Source organism: Silurus meridionalis, chromosome 22 (assembly GCF_014805685.1).
Source record: "Silurus meridionalis isolate SWU-2019-XX chromosome 22, ASM1480568v1, whole genome shotgun sequence".
NCBI classification, from domain to species: Eukaryota; Metazoa; Chordata; class Actinopteri; order Siluriformes; family Siluridae; genus Silurus; species Silurus meridionalis.
Genome location: NC_060905.1, coordinates 15,002,801 through 15,008,800, shown reverse-complemented (window position 1 = coordinate 15,008,800; position 6,000 = coordinate 15,002,801).

Here is a 6,000-nt window from a genome sequence, read left to right as displayed (position 1 = left end):
TTCCAAAAACATCCTCATATCTCGAAGCAATTATTATAGACCAAGCTGTCAAATTAATATGATTCATTTTAACAAATTATTCCTCAGAAGTTGATGCATCGCCTCTTGTGTATAATATATCTGTCAAGTTTGGTTATTAAATGTAATTCCATCTAGTCACTAATTCTAGAATCAGAATGTATTGTGTGATGAATCTTCATAATGAGTGAGCAGGTTTTTTGTTAATGAAAATGTATGTTGATCAAATGAGGAAATAACACAGTCAAAGTTGCATGAACATGTGGAAAAGATATACACAACAAAGCTTCCTGATTTTTTTTCTTCGCTTCCAGCCCACAACCAACTAATTCAACTGTCTGTCATGAGGAATTTTAGCTTCATATTTTTCATCTGTCAGTCTTGAAAAGCCCTGTCATCTGGGGCTTGAGGTACAGTTTGCCAACACTCTAATGGCCCTTTATGGCTATACAATCTGATGTCTGTCCTAGCCGGCCCCTGTAATCCTGTTCACCTCTGTGGCTTTCTTACGTTCGAGCTTAAGTTGCATTTTTTTTGTTTTTTATCAGGATTTTGCTGATAAATGCTATCAGCGAGGTAGAAATTAAATATGGGGGGTCTACCCTGAATCACAAGAGAGCACAGCTAATAAAGAAAACTTTGTGGACTAATGTGAACCCTTTTAATCAAATGTCTTCCTGTTATCATCGTTAGCATTAATTCTTTTGTTTGTGCACTGAAGGATTATGTCCAGTTTAATGAAACCTGTATTATCTGCGAGTATGGAGCTTCTGTTAATTCATGATATCATTTAAAGATAATGAAAGATTTGAGAAATTGTCTGACAATATGTCCGTTATTGTTTATAGTATGTTATGCATCATTGCATCACCACATGTCTATGTTCTGATTATAATTGCTCATTTTTCCTTTGATTTATCTTCTGCAGACCCTTCATAACAAAGTTATTCCAGACAGAATGAATGGCTTTTGAGGTATAGCATGCAAATCTTAGATCTGTGCAAGGGCTTATATATAACATATCAAATTACTATGATTAGTAATTTGTTTGAGCTGTAGTAGGAATGTTTACGTCTGACATAATCATATGCTACGAAAATGTCATTAACAATCTTGCTAGGTGTACATAGGTCTGTGTTTAAGGCATGTTGACTGATAGCAGATTTTGCATTAACTTGCATTATGCTGTCATGTAAAAGTTAAAGCAGAGCAAGAACATTTATTTTGAACTAATATTGTAACAAAAAATTTTATTTTACAAATTTTAGAAAAGTATCTGTGGGCTAAATATTTTTTACTAAACCACCTTACAATGGTGCATTGTAAGAGATATGGAAGAGACTCTTTATACTCTTTCTCTCTCTCTTTCTCCATGTAGGAATGACATTCTCAAGTGAACGTCCCTCATCAAGGGGCTTACAGAGTAAAGTGATAAAGTGTTCCACTCTAATACCTACCCGCTTCTCATCTGTCATCTATAAAGAGGATTGGAAATGCAACATTCTTCAGGATATAACGATATCTATGGCACACAGAAAGATATTGTAGAAGATATAAAAGAAAAGGAAAGTGTCTTTTTGTTTTAAATATAATTTTTATTATTGAATTATTATTGGTGTATCATCAGTTAGATTTTCACTTACATTGTAGTTCTTGGACTGAGAGATCAGCCATTTTTAATGAGTAACTATCACATCACATCTGTTTGGGAGCCACTGTTTCAGGTGTCTATCAGGCTGCACATTTTAATAATCAACATGTGGTTCGGAAATACCGGTGATTGGGCAAGATTGATAAATGAAGCTATCCTCATTTGGGCTTTGCTGTTACGAGGGCCCCTTCAGCTCTGGACTTTATCCAGGAAAACCTCTAACAGCCACTTATTAAGTAGTTAGACCAACATGACTAGAGTAGTGGTCACCTGGGTATGTGTCAGAGGGGCCAGATTGGTTGCTGGTGGAAGTTGGGTTCAGTAGTTTATGTGCTGGGAATCCACAACTGAACACAATGACCTCTCTTCTTTCCTGGACTCCCAAGTCTTATGTTTGTACAGCTTGGTGGCTTGTTTGGAAACGTAATTATTACTGTTTTATAAAAACATTCTCCAATGCCGCTGACATCTCTTCAATGCTCCATCCGTCTTGGTCCACATAAGACTGGCAGATATTTATTTGTAAATTGGACCAGCAATTCTCAGTATTTTTTAGTTTATTCACAACATTTATTTGTAACCAGTCATTTTAATGAACTCAGGCACATTTTTCATTTACAGTTCTTAACAACATTTTTTCCATTTATTATCTTTAGGTGGGTAATAATAAAATTCATCGAATGTCTTTCATTTAGTAATTTTTTTCAGCCTCAGTGAACCTTATTTTTGTACCTGATTCAATTCATCATGAGCAAAGGCATTGTGTGTCTGTATACAATGTGACTCAAAACCTTCAATAGAAATTCAGGTGTATTTAAGACATCCTGGGCAACAAAAGATGCAGAAAAATAAATTCATTGTGGTTATAATTATATTATATCATATTATATTATATTTTTTTATATTATATTATATTATATTATATTATATTTTTTTATATTATATTATATTATATTATATTATATTATATTATATTATATTATATTATATTGTATTATATTATATTATTATTATTATTTATTTATTTTCTTTCCTAATTTTTTGTTTCTATTCAGGTGTCTGGAATGAACTATCAAGGCAAACGTGATTTTGACTTCTGTGTTTGTTTCAGTGATTGCCGGCTGTTTTCCCAGAAATATACTCACACATTAGCAACACCCTTCCACGTCCTTCATCACCACAAAGTGCTACAGCACAGCTCAAATTTATTATAGGTAAAGGAAAGAAATTTTTTAGGACTATTGAAATGAGCAGAGAAGGTATTTAAGCTCTCTTGTGCATGGGCGTCAGGGCAAGAAACCAAGAATAATTTTCTACAGTATAGCCCAAGGCTAAGGTTTGCTGCACTTAGCCAATGACAAGCTTTTAAAGAGACCAGAGCACCATGGGGTGACTGCAGATGAAACACTAGGTGGTGAAAGGGAAAGTGGTGATTTGTCATTAAGACTTTTCAAAGAGTAGTAAATGGTAAGGGTTCAATTTAGGGGTTTTTATTCCACCTTCATTTAAAGTGCACCTTGTTCCTGCTAAAGTAGCTGAAATCTAACAGTTTCAGTTCTTTGCTATTATGTGCAATGTCAATGTAAATAAGGACAACTTGTTTTATGCCTTTTTTAATCATATTTCTTTAAAGCTGCTTGCCCATGTCCATTGTTAACTGTGCTTTACAATTAAAACTGACGAAATGGAATATGTATCTAAATATATGATGGGAATATTACTGAGTACCATACTATATTATATACTATTATAACTATTCATTTATATATAACTAATTATGTATAACTAAATTATAACTATTATATATATTGCTCTTTATGAATAAATATGATTGAGTATGAATACAAATATTATTAAAATGTTTGTGTGATGCTAACAAAACAAAATTAACTAATGACTTTGTATGATTAGGCTCTTTTACTTTAAAACAGTAAGTGTAGAAAGTTTTGGATGACAATTTTTTTCATACATGGACAGGTTTCACATAGGAAAATGTTTTTGATAAAGGTGTGGGGAAACATAAAGCTTTCTTGAACATATATTTCCCGAAGACTCTATCTTTAAACCATATTTGGTTCTTGCTGCCATGTAGACATCCTTAGGAATACCACCTAGAAATTCACCAGTACATTCATTCCTCATTTTTTCTTTTTAGACTTGTGGTGGATCCAGAGTCTAAGATGGGAACACTGAGTGTGAGACAAGAATACACACGATAGACTAAATACCAGTAGATTACACATGATTACACATGCTTTCACAGCTAGAGGCAATTAATAGCCATCCACCTGCTGTTTTGTTTTTTGTCATTTTTGAGGAAAACCCAAAGAACCCAAAGAACAACCCACACAAACATTGTGACAAAAGTTTTAACTTCAGAAAGTCAGTAACTCAAGCTCAGGATGGAACCAAGGACCATGGAGCTATAAGAGGCAAATGATACCCACTGCATCACTGGACTGCTTTTTATTTAGACATTTATTTATTTAGTCATCTACAGTCAGACTGGCGATGGATCCATACCCGGGGAACCCTGTGTGTGGTGTTGGAATATACTAAACTAATAATCAGAATGCAAATGTGTGCAAATGTATAATGTGCAAAATGCGTAATGTGGAAAAGTGCAAATGTGTAATTTAATAAATGTAGAGTAATTAAAAAGCATTTACAGTTGTTCCATAACTTTTATTTTATTTTTTTATTTTTTTTAACTTAACTTATAAACCTACGAAAGCATATTGTTTGCTGGAAAAAAAATATTGTAGTTGAAGCTATGAGCTATGACTAGTTTTGATTGAATATAAAATTCAGCTTATTAGCGTATATAACATTACACTATAAGGTACTGTAGAAAGTGAACATTTCAAACTAAATCCTTGTTTGACAAATTTTCTAAGTTTCAAAACAAACTTTGAAATAATTTTTCATAAAAACCTTGTCATACATGTCTTGTGACCCTAATGATTTATATATAACATATTAATGTACATTAGTCAATGTCACATAAATACCTCACAGCTATGTTCTGACTCTAATTGTCCTCTTTACTTTTGATTTATGTCACACATTTAAAACAAGATTGGTCAGAATGAATGATTTCAAAAATCGCATGGCATGTTTCAGGGCATCGACTTCCTTGAAAAATGATATTGTCCATTATCTCTTTTTACTTCAAGTAGACTTTTGGGTTTGTGTTGTAATATAAATGTTTATGTTTGCCATAAGCATTAGCTAACAAAATGTCATAAACCATCTTCATAGTTATATTTGGGTTGTGGGTTAAAGTCATGCAAATGCTTTAATTTTGCTCTAATTCTTATATATATATATATATATATATATATATATATATATATATATATATATATAGAGAGAGAGAGAGAGAGAGAGAGAGAGAGAGAGAGAGAGAGAGAAAGAGAGAGAGAGAGAGAGAGAGAGAGAGAGAGAAAGAGAATTTCATTTATTTATTATTATTATTATTATTATATGTTGTATGGTATGATTTGTGCTTTATCCTGGTCAGTATTGTAGTTGAAGCATCTAGTTAGTAGCATCTAGTAGGGATCGACAATGTGTGAGAAACCTGTTTAGAAGTATATAATTCAAATTGCTATTTTTGTTGCTTTTTTCCTTCTTCCAAAAATAACATCTTTTTTATCGAATGCTTCTGCTGGAAGAAAAAAGATTAGCGAGACAAAATATTTGGAAGTGGAGAAAAGAATCGAAATGAGATATTCCTTTATTTTTATCTGTAGGTACACCATATGATAAAAGATTTGCTTGTCCCTGTGTAACTGAATGTATAAGAAATAATTTTGATCTTAAAATTACAGGTTAAAATGGAGCTTATTCTTTCACTGTCCAGTTTTTTTACACTATTTTGATGCCCAAAATAGCTGATATTCTTCATATCCCACTGTGTTAGATGAGATATATAGCACAGTAATGGGATTTTGTGTAAGGATAATTACATGTGGTATCATTTACTGATACATACAGCTGTGGCTCTGTGCCAGGTTCCTCTGCCATTTCCTATCAAGTGCACTGATGGATATGCAAATCAGTGGAATCTTTTGTTCAATTAAGTGCCATTAAAATATGAATATTCAACAAAGTATTTGTTCCTCAAGGAACACACGGTGTAACTACAACCGCTAAGAATTAGTTCTTTATACTTGAAGTACTCAGAAAACGCTGCAATGCGCTGATATTAATAATGTTTATAAATAAATACATGCATAAATAAAAAAAATTACCACCACATTCATCATGTTAATATGACAAAGGCTACCCTTATATAGGCTACTTATGACAAGCTCCCAGTTGTTTAT